At 48.4% G+C, this 21,817-nt stretch overlaps 1 long non-coding RNA gene across 1 annotated transcript; it reads left to right on the top strand.

Annotated features, from left to right (window-relative positions):
- The first annotated feature begins 6,081 nt into the window (after positions 1 to 6,081).
- LOC104667422 lies at positions 6,082 to 21,523 on the top strand. Its single transcript, XR_004052672.1, has 6 exons — positions 6,082 to 6,943; positions 13,913 to 13,980; positions 16,397 to 16,515; positions 17,634 to 17,675; positions 18,935 to 19,098; positions 20,736 to 21,523. It is a non-coding gene; the product is annotated as an uncharacterized LOC104667422 (long non-coding RNA).
- Positions 21,524 to 21,817: the final 294 nt, after the last annotated feature.

Below are 21,817 nucleotides of genomic sequence, written 5' to 3' on the forward strand. Positions count from 1 at the left end.
CTATGATTTTTGTTTTGTTTTGTTTTTAGAGGGAGTCTCGCTCTGTCGCCCAGGCTGGAGTGCAGTGGTATGATCTCAGCTCGCTGCAAGCTCTGCCTCCCGGGTTCACGCCATTCTCCTGCCTCAGCCTCCCGAGTAGCTGGTACTACCACCATGCCCGGCTAATTTTTTGTGGTAGAGACGGGGTTTCACCGTGTTAGCCAGGATGGTCTCGCTTTCCTGACCTTGTGATCCGCCCACCTTGGCCTCCCAAAGTGCTGGGATTACAGATGTGAGCCACCGCCCCCGGCCATTTTTTTTTCCTCCTTCTTAGAGTTACAGTTTTGTCTGCACTCCGTAAGTTTTGATATGTGGTGTTTTTTGTTATAGTATTAAGAATTTCCTTTTGCCCAAGTGTTATTATTTAAAAATATTTCTAAGTGGGCCGGGCTTGGTGACTCACACCTGTAATCCCAGAGGCTGTAACTTGAGGAATGGGCTCAGAGCAGATCCTGGCACCGAACCCAAATGTGACAAGAAAAGAGACAGGTGGGCCCAATGGCAGACCTATAGTCTATCCAGAAATGACACTCCACATATGGTTAATAACTCGTAGAGATGGGAAAAATACAAAAAATTAGCTGGGCATCGTGGTGTGTGCCTGTAATCCCATTTTGGGAGGCTGAGGTGGGTGGATCACGAGGTCAGGAGTTTGAGACCAGCCTGGCCAACATGGTAAAACCCTATCTCTACTAAAAATATAAAAATTAGCTGGGCACGGTGGCAGGCACCTATAATCCCAGCTACTGGGGAGGCTGAGGCAGGAGAATTGCTTGAACCTGGGAGGCGGAGGTTGCAGTGAGCCGAGATTGTGCTACTGCCCTCCAGCCCGGGTGACAGAGCAAGACTCCGTCTCTGGGAAAACAACAACAACAAAAACAAAAAATAGCCAGGTGCGGTGGCTCACGCCTGTAATCCCAGCACTTTGGGAGGCTGAGGCAGGCGGATCACGAGGTCAGGAGATCAAACCATCCTGGCTAACACGGTGAAACCCCGTCTCTACTAAAAATGCAAAAAATTAGCTGGGCGTGGTGGTGGGCACCTGTAGTTCCAGCTACTCTGGAGGCTGAGGCAGGAAAATGGTGTGAATCCCGGAGGCAGAGCTTGCAGTGAGCTGAGATGACGCCACTGCACTCCAGCCTGGGCGAAAGAGTGAGACTCTGTCTCAAAAAATATATATATATTTCTAAGTGATGAATGCTTAGGGTATTGCTGCTTATCTCTTATTGTATGTGGTGTCAACATTTCTAAGTGTCCATAGGACTTCTTTGGGCCTGGATATATTATCAATTTTTATAAAAGCATTTGTGTAATCTCAAAATGTGTTTCTGTTCTACCACTTCTATTTGTTAACTCCATTTTTTCATTATTTTGTTCAAATCCATACTTTTCTCTGACTTTCATTTACTTTAGAGTTCTTAACCTGGGGTCTATGGCCTGCCTAGGAGTCTTTAGCATGTAGGGGTTTAGTGGTTGTAGACCCCTAGGGATCAAACAAAGCTGGGTATGTGCATGAAGGAATTTTGCTGGAACAAAGATCTGTAGTACTTACTATATTTTTAAATGCCTCTGTGACACCAAAACAGAACACTCATTTACCTGATCTAATCATAGTTTGATTTTTGTGTGTTATATCTTTATGTATTCCTGTTTCACTTTTAATTTCTGTATGTGTATTGTCGCTATGTTGTGCAGTTTTTCTCAAGTCATTTTTGAGAAATAGGCAGGGTATAAATTATCAATAAATAAGTATCATGTTTGGGGCATATATATTTAATAGAGATATATTGAAAAACTCAGCCGGCACAGTGGCTCACGCCTGTAATCCTAGCACTTTGGGAGGCCGAGGTGGGCGGATCACTTGAGGTCAGGAGTTCGAAACGAGCTTGGCCATAATGGTGAAACACCATCTCTAGTAAAAATACAAAAAATTAGCTGGGCATGGTTGTGTGTCCCTGTAATCCCAGCTACTTGGGAGGCTGGGGCAGGAGAATCACTTGAACCCGGGAGGCGGAAGTTGCAGTGAGCCGAGATTATGCTACCGCTCTCCAGCCTGGGTGACAGAGCAAGACTCCGTCTCAAAAAAAAAAAAAAACAAGAAAAACTATGCCTTTTCGTACCTTCTTTGCCTCTTTTAATATTTCTAGCTTAAACTTGTCTTTTCCAAATATTATAATTGAAGCCCTTTACTTTTCTTGAATTTGCATGGTAGAGTTTAGCTCAGCATTTTATTTTTTAAATTTGTGTATATATTTTGCTATACATCTGTACATAAACAACAAATCGTTAGAGTTTGTATTCTGGTTCTTTCTGTAATTTCTTTTTATACAAGAAATTCTATCATTAATACTATTGAGCAAGGCATAATTTATTTTCATCTTAATATTTTAATATATATTAACTAATTTAACCTCAAAAGGGCATGCTCACCCCTCACTCCCATCTCTAGGAGTTATTAACCATATGTGGAATGTCATTTCTGGATAGACTATAGGTCTGCCATTGGACCCACCTGTCTCTCTTCTTATCACATTTGGGCTCAGTGCCAGGATCTGCTCTGAGCCCATTCCTCAAGTTACAGCCTCTGACTTCAGGGTCCTCAGCTGTAACGGGGGAATGATGCCACTCACAGCCTTGGAGGGCTCAGAGGTATAAGGAATGCAAACGTGCTTAGCAAACTATGAGGTGCAGTTGATTATTACACTATTAGTATTTTGAAGTATTTTTTTCTTTCTTTTTTTTTTTTTTTGAGATGAAGTCTCACTCTATAGCCCAGGCTGGAGTGCAGTGGTGCGATCGCAGCTCACTGCAACCAGAATCAAACGACTCTCCTGCCTCAGCCTCCCGAGTACCTAAAATTACAGGTGCACGCCATTGCACCTGGCTAATTTTTTTTTTTTTTTTCAGGGACGGAGTCTCACTCTGTTGCCAGGCTAGAGTGCAGTGGCGTGATCTTGGCTCACTGCAACCTCCACCTCCCAGGTTCAAGCGATTCTCCTGCCTTGGCCTCCTGAGTAGCTGGGCTAACAGGTGTGCGCCACCACGCCCAGCTAATTTTTGTATTTTTATTAGAGGCATGGTTTCCCCACATTCGCCAGGCCAGTCTCAATCTCCTGACCTCAGGTGATCCACCTGCCTCGGCCTCCCAAAGTGCTGGGATTACAGGCATGAGCCACTGTGCCCGGGCCTCTTATGAGTTTTTAATACCAAGGATGCTTCCTCAAGATAAAGGCTCAAGTCCATTTCAGTGTTGACTGTCAGGGACTTGGCTGCAGACTCTTTTGATTTGTCTGCTTTTTGTTTGTTTTTGATTTTTTTTTTTTTTTGCAAGCCTTTATGCTGCTTTCCTGTCTTTCTTTTCTTCCTGAGTTCCCTTCCCCATACCTACAGCATCACCTCCACCAAGCTTGCAAGCTTGCTGTTTGCTACAAAGAAACCTGGACTGACAACCTCTCTTCTGTCATCTGGGCAGCCAGACTGAGTGTCCCCTTCTATCTGTGTACATGTCCTCTAACACCTAACCCTTTGCAGCTTCTGTTTTTTTTTTTCTTTTGGAGACAGAGTTTTGCTCTTGTTGTCCAGGCTGGAGTGCAATGGCAATATCTTGGCTCACCACAACCTCTGCCTCCTGGGTTCAAGTGATTCTCTTGCCTCGGCCTCCTGAGTAGCTGGGGTTATAGGCATGCGCCATCACGCCTGGCTTATTTTGTATTTTTATTAGAGACGGGGTTTCTCCGTGTTGGTCAGGCTGGTATCAAACTCCCTGCCTCAGGTGATCCATCTGCCTCAGCCTCCCAAAGTGCTGGGATTACAGGTGTGAGTCACCATGCCCGGCTGGCTTCTGTTTCTTTATCTATAAACAGTACTGTCATGAAGATGCAATCAGATGGATTTTAGCTCAGAGCCTGCCACCTGGTGACTTACCCATGTTAGGTATTGTGGTTACAGCCCTGCTGCCAAACCACTTCTCCACCTCTCTAGCCTCAATTCATTTGTCAAAGCGTTTGGCCCCAGTATTTTGCTGCATATTCAGAAGTATGACCTCACGTCTGCAGAATGCCACTGGCTTTCACAGGAAGCCTCCCAGAAAGGGATGCCAGGCCTCAACACTAGCTGGTGGATCTCAGGACTTGCCACTCCATTTTCGCGTTTTTCAGGATAACATCGCATACAGTTGGTCTCACAGTCTTTCCTGGCTTCCCAGTGGTCAGCTGCAGCCCAGTTCTAGGGCTTCTGTGGGGGAAGACAGGAGAGGGCTGGGAGTCAGGGCACTAAAATGTATCAGATGAAGCTTTGCTTGCAAGGAGCTTACCACTTGGGTGGTGGAGAAGGCCCAGAAGGCACTACTACAGTGCTTCCAAATCAGGAAAAGATTGCTAAATGCCCGTACTACTCAGGATCACATGGGAGCTCAGAGTTGGACACCTGGATCAACCTGACATTGTTGATGTTTGGCTAAAATACTGATGGATGAATGGGAGGTAGCAAGACCGACACTGAGGGAAGGGCATCCCAGGCACAGGGAAGAGCATTTAGGAAGGCTTGAAACAGTCGGATATATTCTGGGAATTCCAAATAATTCAACTCAAGTTGAGCCAGAGCTTAAAGTCTTTAAATTATAACACATTCCCCCCATTGGTCTCTTTTTCTTCCTCTATTCCGTCCCATATAGCTCAATACTATAGCTAGATTTATCTTTCTTCCTTCCTTTCTTTCTTTTTTAAGATGGGGTTTTGACTGGGAGCAGTGGCTCACACCTGTAATCCCAGCACTTTAGGAGGCCCGGGGAGGGGGTGGATCACCTGAGTTCAGGAGTTCGAGACCAGCCTGAACAACACTGAGAAACCCCATCTTTACTAAAAATACGAAATTAGCCGGGCGTGATGTTGCATGCCTGTAATCCCAGCCACTTGGGAGGCTGAGGCAGGAGAATTGCTTGAACCTGGGAGGCAGAGGTTGCGGTGAGCCGGGACCATGCCATTGCACTCCAGCCTGGGCAACAAGAGCGAAACTCCGTCTCAAAAAATAAATAAATAAAAATAAAATAAATTTGGCTCCTCTGATTTTAAAATTGACTGGGGCTCCCTATGACCTAAAGAACCAAGATTAAACTCCCTGTCTTGACCTTCAAAACTCTTCACAGCCTTCCCCCAAACTCCTCCATGTCTCCTCCCTACCTTTTCTTATAGCCACTTGGATGACTTCCTGTTCTCCAAGCAGGCCAGTCACCCTTTTTGTCCAGACTTCTCCCTCTGTCTGGAATGTTCTTCTCCCCTTCTTCCTTGGGCAAATTCCCCCTATCCTCCAAGACCCAATGCAGAGGACAGGTTTACTGGAAACCCCTTCAGGGTACTCCCAGTGCCTAGAATCCAGCCTGTCATTTTGGTTGAATAATTAATCAGATCAAGGACATCTTCCCTGAGTACACAATAGAGACGCCCCCCTACACCCACCCCCTTGTGCTCCCTGCACTCCTCCTCCATGCTATGTTGGAACTTCTTGAAGTCAGGCTTCATTTCTTTTCTGTTTAATTTCTTTCTTTTTTTTTTTTTTTTTTTTTTTGAGACAGAGTCTCACTCTGTTGCCAGGCTGGAGTGCAGTGGTGCGATCTCGGCTCACTGCAACTTCTGCCTCCCAGGTTCAAGCCATTCTCCTGCCTCAGCCTCCTGAGTAGCTGGGACTACAGGCGCTCACCACCACACCCAGTTAATAGAGACGGAGTTTCATCATGTTAGCCAGGCTGGTCTCAAATTCCTGACCTCAGGTGATCCGCCCACCTCAGCCTCCCAAAATGCTGGGATTACAGGCGTGAGCCACCGTGCCCAGGCTCATTTCTTTTCTTTTTTAGAGGAGTCAGGCTGGAGTGCAGTGGCACAATAGCTCACTGTAGCCTCCAACTCTTGGGCTCAAGTTCTCCCGCCTCAGCCTCCTGAATAGCTAGGGGATTGTAGGGGTGCACCACCACGCCCGGCTATTTTCTTTTTTTAATTACATTTTTGTAGAGACGGGGTCTTATTATATTGCCCAGGCTGGTCTCCAACTCATAGCCTCAAGCGATCCTCCCACCTCTGCTTCCCAAAAGTGCTGGGATTACAGCTGTGAGCCTCCGCGCCTGCCACAGGCTTTATTTCTTATGCTCCTTCCTTTTTCCTGGATGCCTTTCTAACTCTGTATCTGGCACATAAAGGTGCTCCGTATGTGTTTGTTGAATGAATGAATGAATGAATGAATGAATGAATGAATGAATGAATGAGCGAACATGCCATTTCACCTTATGTATCTTGTGAACCCGCCAGGCCCAGGCCTGATGTCATAGCCTCTACCCATGGCCCGAGTCTCCACTCCCCTGCATGTCTGCTGGCCACAGCGCGAACGCCGAGGCACCACCCTTCCCAACCCCAGCTCCGTCCCCTTCCCCGCCGGGGTACCCCTGTCCCTTTCCCCGCCGGCTTCCCAGTCCCGGGACCCACAGCCTCCAGCTCAGCCGGAGGTGTCCCCGCCCACAGCCAGGATTGGAGGACGGAGGCAACGCCCACTCCTCCCGGCGGCCTCCTATTGGCACGGCTGCCGCCAGGGGCGGGGACAGGGCCGGGCGCCAGCTGCTGCAGTCCAGGCCGGAAAAGGTCAGGCCAGTGGCGAGCGCGACACTGTCCGCGCGGCCCGGCGAAGGTGAGTGCGCCGCGGCAGGACGGGCGGGACGGGCGCGGAGGACGCCGAGAACCGGGCGCGCGCTCACGTCCGCGTCACTAACGGCTGCGCTCGGCCAAGCGCAATGCCCTGAGCTCGTAGTCGGCCCGGCCCGGGGACCTTGCTGGCCAAGGAGGTCGTCAGTCAACCCTTGTCTTCCAGACCTGGAGGACCCAAGCTTCCGGACGACGAGGAACCGCCCAACATGGCCTCGGAGGTGAGTGGGACCTCGGGGACGCCAGTCCTCCCAGCCTCTAAACGAGAGGGTGGGGGCGCCAGACCTGCCTCGGGCCACCCTGCTGGGAATCCCCCTTCAGGAAGCCTGCGCCCCCAACACTCCCAGGCGCATCTTCTGGAGCTCAGCAGTCACCTTTACCGGGACTAATCAGTGTCCCCAGGCAGCCCTTATGGCAAACCCACCAACCCACGCTACTAGGGGTAGAGTGGCTCTGCGCTGACCTCACAGTGATGCCTGCCTGGCCAGGAAAACTGCTCCCACGCCTTCAGCCCCTCACCTCTTCATTCTTTCTTCCCACGTGTCCTGTCAGGTCCCACCCCGTACCACACCCTTTCTGCTACAGCAATTGTCCGTGTTTGTAGAATAAGTCTCAGCCCCTAAAATGTTCTTGTCCTTGACTGTGGCATGTGGAAAGAGCCAGGAAAAAGGGGAGGTCGCCCCGTGGCTCCAGCAACCCCGGTGCCTGATCCCTTCCTGTCTCACTGGACGCTGCTCCTTAGGATCAGCGACTCCTGGCTTCTCTTCCGGACCACTGAGATGCCGGAGTCCCAGGCACAGGTTTCCTTCCCTGGGCCTCAGTTGAGTTATCTGGCAGTGGGGGGTAATAATAGCTGTTGGCCTCCCTCTGAAAGGCACTAGATTATGAGGCCATTGCTTTGGACCCTTCAGGTTAAAGAAGCTGTTTGATGCTTGATGAAGGGAACTCCGGGAAGCAGGAGCTGTGGGTTCCAGCACCTTCTGGCCCTCATTAGCTAGAATTAATTTCCTCTTTTTCAGTGCCCTTCAAGCTTCTGGGTCATGGGAGAGGGCAGGGGGGCAGGGCCTGGACTTTGGAGCCAAACAGACTTGGTTTCTGTACCAGTAACTTGAGCCCTCTGAATCTCTTTCCTCATTTGTGAAATAGGCATGATATTGTGATATTGCCCACTTCATAGAAGGCTGTAATAACATACATTGAATCCCTAGCACAGGACTGAGCAACAGTAGGTGCTCAATAAATGGTAGCTAATCACAACAGTACTGATATTTCTACTTTGGGAGGCTGAGGCGGGAAGATTGCTGAAACCCAGGAATTCCGGGTCAGCCTGGGCAACATAGTGAGACTCTGTCTCTACAAAAATATCTGAGGCTGGGTGTGGTGGCTCACGCCTGTAATTCCAGCACTTTGGGAGGCCAAGGTGGGCAGATCACGAGGTCAGGAGATCAAGACTATCCTGGCTAACACGGTGAAACCCTATCTCTACTAAAAGTACAATAAAATTAGCCCGGCATGGTGGTGGGTGCCTGTAGTCCCAGCTACTCAGGAGGCTGAGGCAGGAGAATGGCATGAACCTGGGAGGCAGAACTTGCAGTGAGCCGAGATGGCGCCACTGCACTCCAGCCTGGGCAACAGAGCAAGACTCCGTCTCAAAAAAAAAAAAAAGAAATTGAAAATTACCCAGGTGTGGTCGCGTACACCTAGAGGCAGAGGCAGGAGGATCCTTTGAGCCCAGGAGTTTGAGACTGCAGTGTGCATGATCTCACTACTGCACTCCAGCCCCGGCAATCTCAAAAAACAAAAAACAAACAAAAAAAACCGCCAGGCATGGTGGGTTACACCTGTAATCCCAGCACTTTGGGATGCCAAGGTGGGCGGACCACCTAAGGTCAGGAGTTTGAGACCAGCCTGGCCAACATGGTGAAACTCCGTCTCTACTAAAGATAGAAAAATTAGCCGGGCATGGTGGGGCATGCCTGTATTCCCAGCTACTCGGGATGCTGAAGCAGGAGAATGGCTTGAATCTAGGAGGTGGAGGTTGCACTGAGCTGAGATTGCGCCACTGCACTCCAGCCTGGGTGACGGAGTGAGACTGTCCCAAAAAACAAAACAAAACAAAACAACAATAAAACCACAGTGATGTCCTAAAAAACAGAAAAGAAAAAAGCATGGCGTGATGGTGCATGCCTATAATCCCAGCTACTCAGGAGGCGAAACCAGGATTGCTTGAGGCTAGGAGTTCAAGACCCGCCTGGGCAACATCGTGAGTCTCTGTCTCATTGCGGGGGCGGGGGAAATGACCTCCTGCCTTGGGTGTCATTGGCAGGACTGGCGGCACCTGATGGGCATGGGTGGTCCTGTCAGTCGCTGTCCATCTCCCTTCCTTCCCAGCGTCCCCTGGGCTCCCCCTGCCCTCATTCACCCCTTGCTGAACCTACCTTTTCCTGGACCATTCAGGCACCATCACGGGGTATTACTCAGCTGAGGCCTGTACCAGCGCTGCAAGGGTGACCTATGCCCTCCTAACAGGCATGGTATATGGAGTGATAAAGTCAGTCACAGTAACCCAGCTAGTATGTGATGCCAGGCACTGGGTTAGCTTCCTGCAAAACCAACACCTCCTCTACCCTAGAGAGTGATGTACAGATAAATTCCCCCACACTGACCTTGAGGGGAGGGTGACTGGGATGTAGGGCCTGGAGGAGACCTGCCCTGTGCTGCAGTCAAGGGAGGCATGGCCACACCAAGCCTGCAGAAGGCCCTGAGGCTAGGCTGGGCACACAGCAAGTTGTTAGTGGAGAGCCCATGGTAACACAGAGACCTCTCCTACATAAATCTCACCAAACTCCTGACAAGAGAGGTCTGAAATTAGAGGCCAAGTACGGTGGTTTACACATGTAATCCCAACACTTTGGGAGGCCAAGGTAGGAGGATCGCTTGAAGCCAGGAGTTCAGTTCAAAAGCAACCTGGGCAACATAGCAAGATCCCAGCTACCACATTAAAGAAAAAAAAAAGAAACAAGCCAAGCCGGGTGCGGTGGCTCACACCTGTAATCCCAGCACTATGGGAAGCTGAGGCGAGTGGATCACTTGACGCCAGGAGTTTGAGACCAGCCTGGCCAACATGGTGGAACCCCATCTCTAATAAAAATACAAAAATTAGCCAGGTGTGGTGGCGCATGCCTGTAATGCAGCTACTCGGGAGGCTGAGGCAGGAAAATCGCTTGAACCTGGCAGGTAGAGGTTGCCGTGAGCTGAGAGGGTGCTGCTGCACTCCAACCTGGGCGACAGAGCAGGACTCTAAAAAGCAAGCAAAAAAACTAGCCGGTTGTAGTGGTGTGTGCCTATAGTCCCAGCTACTTGGAAGTCTGATGCGGGAGGATCGCTTGAGCCCAGCGGCGGGAGGCTGCAGTGAGCTGTGGTGGCACCACTGCACTCCAGCCTGGGTAAAAGCAAGACCCTGCCCCTAAAAGAAAAACGAAATGTTTGAAACTTACATTTTAATAACAACAAAGATAAAGAAGCTCAACTCAAGGAAGAATGAATAAGCCCTACCAGGTGATTTGGGAGCAATGACAGATTTTGTTAACTAAAGAAGCAAACTCCAGCAGTGAGGACGTGACACCAAATCCCCAAAAGGGTCAAAGCTCTGGGTCACAGATAAAATCTTCCAGAGCAGTTGTTCTCAGACTGTCATTCTTGGCCATGATAATTATTGCCCAGGAACTTGCTGGAAATGGAAACTTTCGGCTGGTCGTGGTGGCTGACACCTGTAATCCCAGCACTTTGTGATGCCGAGGCGGGCGGATCACCTGAGGTCAGGAGTTCGAGACCAGCCTGACCTACATGGAGAAACCCCCATCGATACTAAAAATACAGAAAAATTAGCTGGGCGTGGTGGCAGACACCTGTAGTCCCAGCTACTTGGGTGACCGGAGGCAGGAGAATTGCAGACCACAGGCGTTCAGAGAAATAAACAAAGTAATTTCTTTCTTTCTTTTTTCTTTTTATTTTGAGACAGAGTTTCACTCTGGCACCCAGGCTGGAGTGCAGTGATGTGGTCTCGGCTTACTGCAGCCTCAATTTGGGCTCAAGATCCTTGTGCCTCAGCCTCTTAAGTAGCTGGAACCACAGGTGTGTACCAGCACTCCTGGCTGGTTTTTGTATTTTTTTGTAGAGATGGGATCTTGCTATGCTGCCCAGGCTACAGTTAGAAATTTATATCAGGTAGAATCAAGAAACACATTATATGCCCCTCATTCCTCCTCTTTAAAATTCCCTTCTTGCCTTTTCCCTTTTCATATGTTAGGTTTTGAGCTCCTTGGCCTTTTTTTTTTTTTTTTTTTTTTTTTTTTTTTTTTTTTTTTGCAGCTTATGGAAAATTGACACTGAGCTTGATAATGTTGTGAGAGAAAAGGAATTTCAGGGAAACAAGAAAGAGAGGTCAGGTGTGGTGACTCACGCCTGTAATCCCAGCACTCTGGGAGGCTGAGGCGGGTGGATCACCTGAGATCAGGAATTTGAGATCAGCCCAGTCAACATAGTGAAACCCTGTCTCTACTAGAAATACAAACATTATCCAGCAGCCATGGTGGCGCACACCTGTAGTCCCAGCTACTCAGGAGGCTGTGGCAGGAGAATTGCTTGAATCTGGGAGGTGGAGGTTGTGGTGAGCCAAGATCGTCCCATTGCACTCGAGGATGTGTCTCTTCTTTTCAGCAGCTGCAAAGTGGTAGACACCATTTCATGTCATAAAATTGATTCAAAGATTCTTGCCTGAATAGGGTGTGTAATTGATATACTCAAGAAATTTGTTCTGTTTCCTGTTGCTAAAAGTGATACCTGGGAACAAGATACTAAAACATGCAGAAAATGGATGAATCTCAAGAACATGCTGTGTGGAAGAAGCTAGACCCAAAAGAGCATCCCATATAATTCTATTGATGTGAAATTCTGGAAACACCAGATCTAATCCATAGTGACACAGAGCAGATCAGTGGTTGCCTGGGTCAGGGCTGGAAGGTGGATTGACTGGGAGCAGTCAGAGGGAACTCCCTGGAGTAATGAGAATTTTTTTTTTTTTTTTTGAGACAGGGTCTCACTTTATCACCCAGGCTGAAGTGCAGTGGCTCAATTTCAGCTCACTACAACCTCTGCCTCCCAGGTTCAACCAATTCTCCTGCCTCAGCCTCCTGAATAGCTGGGATTACAGGAATGCACCATGACCCCGAACTGATTTTTATATTTTTAGTAGAGACAGGGTTTCACCATGTAGTACAGGCTGGTCTTGAACTCCTGACCTCAGGTGATCAGCCTGCCTTGGCCTCCCAAAGTGCTGGGATTACAGGCATGAGCCACCGCACCAACCTAGGGAAAGTTCTTTTTTGTTGATTTGTTTTTGTTTTGAGACAGGTTCTCACTGTGTTGCTCAGGCTGGAGTGCAGTGGTGCTGCCTCAACTCACAACAGCCTTCCTGACCTGAGTCTAGATGATCCTTCCACCTCAGCCTCCCACGTAGCTGGGACCACAGGCCTTTGCCAACATGCTTGGCTAAATTTTTTTTTTTTTTTTTTTTTTTTTTTGAGACGAAGTCTTGCTCTGTCACCCAGGCTGGAGTGCTGTGGCCGGATCTCAGCTCACTGCAAGCTCCGCCTCCCGGGTTCACGCCATTCTCCTGTCTCAGCCTCCCGGGTAGCTGGGACTACAGGCGCCATCACGTCGCCCGGCTAGTTTTTTGTAGTTTTTAGTAGAGACGGGGTTTCACCGTGTTAGCCAGGATGGTCTCGATCTCCTGACCTCGTGATCCACCCATCTCGGCCTCCCAAAGTGCTGGGATTACAGGCTTGAGCCACCGCGCCTGGCCACTTGGCTAAATTTTTAAATATTCTTTGTAGAGATGATATATAACTATATTGCCCAGGCTGGTCTGGAACTCCTGGGGTCAAGCAATGCTCCCACCTTGGCTTCTCAAAGTGTTGGGAATACAGGTGTGAGCCATCGCATCTGGCCTTAATTTTTTTTTTTTTTTTTTTGTGACAGCATCTTGCTCTGTCGCCCACGCTGGAGTGCAGTATTGTGGTGATAGCTCACTGCTGCCTCCAACTCCTGGCTCAAGTGATCCTCCTGCCTCAGCCTCCTAAGAAGCTGGGACCACAGGTGCATGCCACTATGCCTGGCTAATTTTTTTTTTTTTTTTTTTTTTTTTTTTTTTTTTTTTTTTTGAGACGGAGTCTCGCTCTGTCGCCCGGGCTGGAGTGCAGTGGCCGGATCTCAGCTCACTGCAAGCTCCGCCTCCCGGGTTTACGCCATTCTCCTGCCTCAGCCTCCCAAGTAGCTGGGACTACAGGCGCCCGCCACCTCGCCCGGCTAGTTTTTTGTATTTTTTAGTAGAGACGGGGTTTCACCATGTTAGCCAGGATGGTCTCGATCTCCTGACCTCGTGATCCGCCCGTCTCGGCCTCCCAAAGTGCTGGGATTACAGGCTTGAGCCACCGCGCCCGGCCTAATTTTTTAAAAAAAATTGTAGCCAGGTATTTCCTTTTTTTGTTTGTTTTTTGTTTTTTGTTTTTGTTGAGACGGAGTCTCGCTCTGTCGCCCAGGCTCTGTCCATGAGGGCAGCTGCAGTGAGGCAGACCTGCAGGTGGAGAATGATACTCTAGGAGGATCTCTGGGAGCAGTTGGGTGACACCTGTTGCTTTGGAACCTAGGAACAGGGTGAGAAAGTCAGAACCAAAGGAAATATGTGTAGAAGTCTGACTTGTTCCTTTTGTATTTTAATAAGATAGAGGTGAGAGACAATTAGTGTCCATGGGCTTTGTGTACTGTAAATATTTTTTTTTTTTTAACCATTTTGTAACCATTTTTTTCCTTGCTCTGATTTTAATGATTACCTTTCCCAGAAGACCAGTTTTTCCTTTCTATGTGACAGCAAACATCAAAGCCTTGAGTTTTGATTGGTTAATATCTTCTGGAACTTGGGAATGCAAGAGCCTTATTAGGTCCAGGCACTGACTAAGATGCGAGGTATCTGGTGAGACTCCCTCATGCTCACTACTTGAACATAGTTGTTTCTCTGAGATGGTGTCAGAATCTTCAGTCCCGCGCTCCATATGCCGCATCCAGCAAAGCTCCCTGAGGGACTCACAGTCTCCAACCCCCAGGGCACTGACATTAACTCTGTGTCCTTTTAGGTCCCCCTGAGGACAGCCTGAGTTTACAATCTCTAACACCAAGTGAGGAACACATTGATGATGTCCAGGTAAGACACCCTTTCTTTGCCTTCTGAGGAAATGTTGCTTTCCTGATGTGAGAAACAAACTCACCCATCCAAATCCAAAGAATGAACTCAGGCCCGCAGAACAGAGAAAGCGAGACTTTTAATGGTGGTCTTGCAACATTGGGTGTCTGAGGGCAGACACACCCAGAACAGTTTCTTTTTTTTTTTTTCTTTTTTTTTGAGATGGAGTTTTGCTCTGTCGCTCAGGCTGGAATGCAGTGGCATGATGCTGGCTCACCACAACCTCTACCTCCTGGGTTCAAGCAGTTCTCCTGCCTCAGCCTCCTGAGTGGCTGAGATTACAGGCACTTGCCACCATACCCAGCTAATTTTTTAATAGTTTCAGTAGACACAGGGGTTTTACCATGTTAGGCCAGGCTGGTTTTGAACTCCTAACCTCAAGTGATCTGCCTGCCTCAGCCTCCCAAAGTGCTAGGATTACATGTGTGAGCTACCACACCCGGTCCCACCCAGAAGAGTTTCAACCACCAATTTATCCCCTAGTGTGCAGGTCCCTCCCCTGGTTCCTCATAGGCTGAGTACTATGAGGTCACAATTTTCCCAGGTGTCACATATTGACTGATGTGTAGGGGCTTTAGGTATTTTTTTTTTTTTTTTTTTTTTTTTTTTTGAGACAGAGTCTCGCTCTGTCACCCAGGCTGCAGTGCAGTGGCCGGATCTCAGCTCACTGCAAGCTCCACCTCCCGGGTTCACGCCATTCTCCTGCCTCAGCCTCCCCAGTAGCTGGGACTACAGGTGCCCGCCACCTTGCCCGGCTAGTTTTTTGTATTTTTTAGTAGAGACGGGGTTTCACAGTGTTAGCCAGGATGGTCTCGATCTCCTGACCTCGTGATCCGCCCGTCTCGGCCTCCCAAAGTGCTGGGATTACAGGCTTGAGCCACCGCGCCCGGCCTTGTTTTATTATTTAAAGATGATCTTTCTAGAACACCTGCTCTTTTCTGCCTCTGCCACTACAAAATGTCAAAGTCTTTTGTTTGGGACACAGTTCTGTCACAGGCAGTTACTTAATCCTGGAGACAGAATTCTTCTGTGATGTGCCCAGATGCATAGGAGAAATTAATCCTCACCTTATAAACTGTTCGGTTTCCTGGCAGCACACTCATTTGTCTGTTTTTCCTGCTTACCTCTGGTATCAAGAGCTCTTGCTGGGTTTGGAGGACAGAATGAAAATTCATTCTGGGCTCACTGCAAAATCTCCAGTGTCTTGGAAATGGAGGGAGAAGCACAACCTTGAGCACACTGTCAGCATTCTGTCTTTATTTGAGTGAGAATATGCAGTTTTACCATCATTTGTGGAAGAGGCTTACCTTTCCCTATTGTGTATTTTTGACACCTTTGTTGAAGATCAGTTTACTGTATATGTGTGCATTCAATCCTGGGCTCTCTATATCTGTGAAACTTATAAGTGCTGGAACCATGCTGTCTGAATTTTTGTATTTTGTGTGTGTGTGGATTTCAATCTCATGAATGTGTATCCTCTAACACTATGTTTTTGGCATCATCATGGTTACTTGAGGCACATAAAATTCATTGAAATAATAGGATTATCTTTTCCATTTCTGCACAGATGGCTGTTACCAGTTTGATAGTAATTGTTGTGAGTGTGTAGATCATTGTGTAGTATTGTGTGTTAGTCAGGTTTGCTCTTCCTATCCAGGAATACAAGATGGCTTTCCACTTATTTGTACCTGCTTTACTTCCCAGGATCTTCATGTTGACAGCTGATAAGTTAGATCTAACATGACTGATAGAAATTTTTGATTTCTTTTTTTTTTTTTTTTTTTTTTTTTTTTTTTTTTTTTTTTTTTGACGGAGCTGCTTTACCGGCTGGAGTGCATGGCCAATTCAGCTACTGCAGTCCGCTCCATGTTCACGCAATTCCCCACTCAGCTCCGAAACGGGACACAGCCCGCCACTCGCCCGCTTTTTTGGTAGAGACGGGGTTTCACTGGTCGCCAGATGTTCATTCCTGACTATGATCGCCGTCTCGGCCTCCATTGCGGATAGGCTGATCCGGCCCGATTTTGATTCTACACCATGTATGTCTGAAAAATAGGCATCAAATATATTAATAGGATTATACCGCAGGGAGGAAGGCACTCTTCCGTTGACCCTCAGTGTGCATTTTAGTTCCATTTTGGGTTGACTGTTTTGTGTTGCTGCCTGATGCCTCTAGTACAAGGCCAAGGTGTCCATGTCTCATGGTCTTTCCTGATCCCTTCTCTGCCATCCCCTCCATCAGGGGTTACAGACCCAGCATCAACTCAGTCCATGCTTGTTAATCAGCCACCTCCATACACCACATCCAGCAAAGCTCTCTGAGTGACTCACAGTCACCAGCCACCAGTGCACTGATCTTTCCTCTGTGTCCTTCCAGCTCATCCTGAGGACAGCCTGTTTTTAAGATGCTCACCACAATGCAAAGACGAAGATGGTGATGATGATGATGTTGATTGTGATGTTGATTGTGATGATGACGATGATGATGATGTCCAGGTAAGACCCACTGTTTTTGTCTTCTACAGCAATGTTGCTTTCCTGATTGCTTTACTTCTCAATTAATTTTGATATGAAAATCTGGCAGTGCACATTATGTACACTGTACACTATTCTCTTTGTGGGACTGGAATTCAGTAGGCGTGTGTTCCCAACTGATACATGGTCTGCTAGCGTGCTTTTCAATGACGGCATCCAGTATGCCTGGAATGCTGAGGCATTTTCCACAATACCAGTTTTCCTCCTTAGATTAAGCATTGTGCATTTGCATATAAAATTAAATTTAAAGGTAAATTCTGCTAATAAAGGTCTTGTTTTTCTATAGCTATCCTCTGTGCTAGGCTTTGGGGACTTTGACCTATGGCTCAATCACTGTACTGCCTTTTGGTATTTTATTGTTGTCCAGAGAATAACAGATCTGTGTGAAGTGCGCAGCAGAATCTGATTCTCATGATGTTTTCTTTTTTTTTTTTTTTTTTTTTTTTTTTTTGTGAGATGGAGTCTGGCTCTGTCGCCCAGGCTGGAGTGCGGTGGCCGGATCTCAGCTCACTGCAAGCTCCGCCTCCCAGGTTCACGCCATTCTCCTGCCTCTGCCTCCCAAGTAGCTGGGACTACAGGCGCCCACCTCGTCGCCCGGCTAGTTTTTTGTATTCTTTAGTAGAGATGGGGTTTCACCGTATTAGCCAGGATGGTCTCGATCTCCTGACCTTGTGATCCACCCATCTCGGCCTCCCAAAGTGCTGGGATTACAGGCTTGAGCCACCGCGCCCGGCCGATGTTTTATATAATTGCAGATAACAGCTTGGAAAGAAAACGGTATGTACCATGAAATAACTCACTTACAGAGGGAAAAACTTGCTAGCTTCAGTGTGTAGAAACTTGATTCTGGGTTCCTGCTGGGAAAGAGGATTGGGGTTCTCATGAAAGTGATTTTGCCAGTATAGAACTCTGGCCCGAGAAGCTGTAGGGAGGTTTGTCAACCCAGAAGAAAGATTAGGGGATCATGTATGAAGCAGCGTGGGGTGGGAGAATAGCCCATCATTCAGCTTCAGCTAAAGTAGGAGGAGTGGGTGAGTCACTCTGTCTAATGACTTATCCTGGTGTTTTTCTTTCTAAAGACTTAACGCTGGAGAGTATTAGTGATGAAGAGACTCATCCAGGTAGGGAACTACGTGCCAGGAAAAATCCAATGGGAAAAGGTTCCCAGGAGCCCCCAGGTTATCCCTGCTACTTGTGAGGAGGGGCTGAAGGAGGGAGTATGAAATCAGAAGGAAAATGGAAATACGTGTGAGGTCTGGCTTTTTTTCAGTTTCTTGGCATCATGGTGAGAACTGTCTCTATGGGCTTTGGGGGTGCCGCGTTCATGAGAGATTCTCTTTGCAGTCCACCTGCTCTTTTCTGCCTGTGGAACATCAGAGCCTTTGGTTTGGATTAGTCAGTACTCCTAGGGATTGTGCACAAGGGGTGTAGGCTTAAGCACTGGGTGTCATCTGTGATGAAGGGAATCTGGGGGACACAGCTCTCTCACAGGCATTTCCTGGAACCTAGAGAAACAGTTCTTCTGCTGTGTGCCAAGGGGAAATGGAGAATCACCCTCTGAACTTTCAGGACTTGTTAGTGCATATTCATGTTTCTGTCCTCACTGTGCGCTCCTGGTTTAAAGGGATCTCCCGGGGTGGATGGTGGAGTGAATATTCACTCTGGGCTCACTGGTAAAACTTCAGTCTCCTTTGAAAGGAGGAAGAAAGTTTAACCTTGAGCACATTTCCAGCCTCCACTTCCCAACTCAATCACAGATTCTGAGATGAGGTTTCTTTCTCCCCAGTTCTCTAATTTTTGGGGAAAGCCAAGAGTTCCTTCCCACAAAAGATAGTAGTACACTATTTCCTCTCTTCAAAAATTTGGCTTCGATTTTGTTCTTTAAGTTGATATTCATCTCTTAAGGGCTAGATTTATTTTTCTTTTTCTTTCTTTCTTTTTTTTTTTGACGGGGTCTCACCCTGTTGCTAGGCCAGAGTGCAGTGGCGTGATTTCAGCTTACTGCAACCTCCCCCTCCCGGGTTCAAGCGATTCTCCTGCCTCAGCTTCCTGAGTAGCTGGGACTACAGGCATGCACCACCACACCCTGCTAATTTTTGTATTTGTAGTAGAGATGGGGTTTCATCATGTTGGCCAGGATGGTCTCGATCTCTTGACCTCATGACCCGCCTGCATCCGCCTCCCAACGTCCTGGGATTTCAGGCATGAGCCACCATGCTTGGCCCGTTCTAGACTTCTTATTCACAGATCACCAAGAAGTATGCAGGAAGCACGATGTGATTCAGTCCCTGCTACAGAAAGCATTTTACATAGTGAGATATAAAACTAAGTGAGACCTAGAACTCTGAGTTTGATGCTGTCATTTGTTTTTTCTCGTAAGACCCCTGACCACCTATGTGTCACCAGCACCCTCTTTGTTAGAGACTTTCAACATCATTGTACAGAAGGAAATATGAGAGAGGGTGAGAGGGAGCTCCCCGCTTGAAGATACAAGGGAAGACAGCCCTACTTTCTTCCTGAAATTTATCCGCCATCTCCCTTAAGGTAAGCGCTCTGACCGCTAATGATTTGTTTAGAATTTTCTAGGTTTGAACTATTATACACAGCATAAGTCAATATGTATTTCTTGGCATCTGGCTTTTTTGCTTACATTATGTTTTTGAAATTCATTCATGTTCTTAAGTGTAACTATAGTTCTTTCATTTTCCTGTTGCATACTATTCCACTGTAATAACATGTTATATAAGGTTTATTATTATTATTGTTATTTTTGAGACGAAGTCTCACTTTTGTAATCCAGGCTGGAGTGCAGTGGTGTAATCTCAGCTCACTGCATCCTACACCTCCCGAGTTCAAGCGATTCTCCTGCCTCAGCCTCCTGAGTAGCTAGGATTACAGGCGCCTACTACCACACCCAGCTAATTTTTGTATTGTCACGAACTCCTGACCTCAGGTGATTTGCCTGCCTACTTGGGAGGCTGAGGTGAGAGAACGGCGTGAACCCGGGAGGTGGAGCTTACAGTGAACCGAGATCATGCCACTGCACTCCGGCCTGGGTGACAGAGCAAGACTCTGTCTAAAAAAAAAAAAAAAAAAAAATGTTAATGTTTTCTGTGTGGGACTGTGGGTAAACTGCTTTTAAATAGAATTTTGTATGAAGTTCTTTAGGCAATAAGTAAAAATGGAAGGGTAACCTGATGGCAGAGAGCAGCCAGGACCACAGTTGCCTGTGGATGCCGAGACTGTGGTGGAGCCTGGAATGCATCAAAGACCATGAGTCCCCCGGGGAAGTCAGTTCAGTGACAGCACTGCTCATTATCTGATTGGAAGGCACCCTAGTAGCAGATGGAGAGAACAGGGAGGCCTAAGATGAGTCCGGGCCATGGCAGGACTCCAGTGAGGGGATTGTGGAAGATGTGAAAAGCATCCTGGAGGGGGAGGTAGCCCTGCAGTTTAGCGGTCCAGTTTCCCTCACTGGTCTGACTTGGTATAGCATAGAGGTGCTCACACAGCAGCCCCCAGTATCCTCCCACTTCCTTAAAGGCTTAAACATACCATAGTGTGTATCAGTTTCTTAAAGAGCACAATACCACGTTACTGAACAACCAAAATTGCAGAGAAGTGGCCTCGTTTCCTGGAAGTGTTTCAGGGAGGGGGAGGTGGTGAGGCTTCGCTGGGGAAATGCTCATGACTGAAGAAAGATGAGGCCTGAGGATGGACAGTTGGGCTCAGCCACATGGAGACCACGTGGTGCCCTACAAGAGCAATCTGGTGGTGTGTCCAGCCTCAGCTGTCTGGGGTAGCAGTTTGTGCCTTTGGGCTATAGTTGAAGACCAGTTGCCTCTTCTAGGCTGGCTCCCATACCTCTCCTGGTAACAGCTTCTTAAATCCCGGAAGCTGATAATGGTGTGGTAAATGGGCCCTGGACAATGGAGGCAAGAATATGGTGCTCAGGACTTCTAGGTCCTAACACAGGCTGTGTTCCTGGCCCTCCCCTTGTAACAGAGGCACCTCTGTCCCTGGCTGATGAGTTCCCACATCTCTAATTTCTCCTCAGCCTGGACTGCAGAGGTGGGAGCCCAGGAGATGCTGGCGTGGAGGCTGCTTAGTGGGATGACGTCACAGTGCACAAAGCTGGGAGCCTGCACTCACTGAAAAGGGGTTGTCTCTTCTTCATCCAGGGTGAAGCCCTTCTAGGAGCTGACCAGGGTGCTGACCCAAAGGGCAGGCCATCACATGCTGCAGGGACATCTGAGGGAGACTCAAGCTCTGCAGTCAGGCATTTTCCCAGGCTTGGCGTAAAGAAGTGACGGAGACTCTCCTGTGATTCCTAGGCTCCTCTCCTGGACAGCACCAGGAATGTGCCTTCGAGGTGGCTGGGCTTCAGGCCAGCCTGAGGGCGTGCTTGGGTGACTGGAGAATGCAGCTATTCGCTGGGAAGATCTTAAGGAGGAAACCAGAACCTCTCCTTCTCCTGAGCTCTCATCCCTGGGGGAGCCTGTCATCCTCAGTCAAAAGACGTAGTCATCCTCAGTCAAAAGAACCTGCATTGGGTTTCACCTTTTGCCTTCTTTCCTGCCACCCAGGGTGGGAGGGGGCAGACCTGACTGAGGAGAGTGACACCCAGCCACACCCCATGGGTCAATCACTGGAGCTTCTGAAACCTGGCTGGTGCCTGCTGCAGCTGGGTTCCTTCCTTACCCCAGCCCAAGTTCCTGCCCCCAGCTTTGTGCCTGGAGGTCTCAGTTCTGCTGTCTACATTCTGAGGGGAACTCTTGGCCCCAGCAGACAGTAAAACTCCAAGGCCACCTCCCACCCACCCCCAGCACTGGGTTTGGCCTTTACCACCCAGGACCCGGTGCTCCTAGGCCTGGCATTTCCCCTTTGCCAAGAGAGTGAGAAGAGATGTAACTGTGCTCCAGGAACAAACAGTGCCATTCCGACTTGAAATAAAGAGACTGAGCGCATTGATTCAGGTGTAAAGGTGGCTGATCAGATCTGACCCAATGAGGGGTTCAGGGCTTCCACTCAATGACGTCCATGGCGATCTGGGTCGCCTGCCGTAAGGTCTTGCCCTCGTAGGCCTTGTCGTAAGAGTCCTCCTCAGGGACACGGAAGGTGTGCACGTGGGCCTGCCTGCAGGACCTTGCAGTCTTCGGGGGCCTCTGGCAGCGTGGTGAGGGCCTTGGTGGCCTTCAGGCACACCCTGCCCATGGGTGACTACAGCAGCTCCAGGAGCAGGCTAATGGCTTGTGCGTCCAGG

This window comes from Rhinopithecus roxellana, chromosome 13 (assembly GCF_007565055.1).
Source record: "Rhinopithecus roxellana isolate Shanxi Qingling chromosome 13, ASM756505v1, whole genome shotgun sequence".
Classification (NCBI taxonomy): domain Eukaryota; kingdom Metazoa; phylum Chordata; class Mammalia; order Primates; family Cercopithecidae; genus Rhinopithecus; species Rhinopithecus roxellana.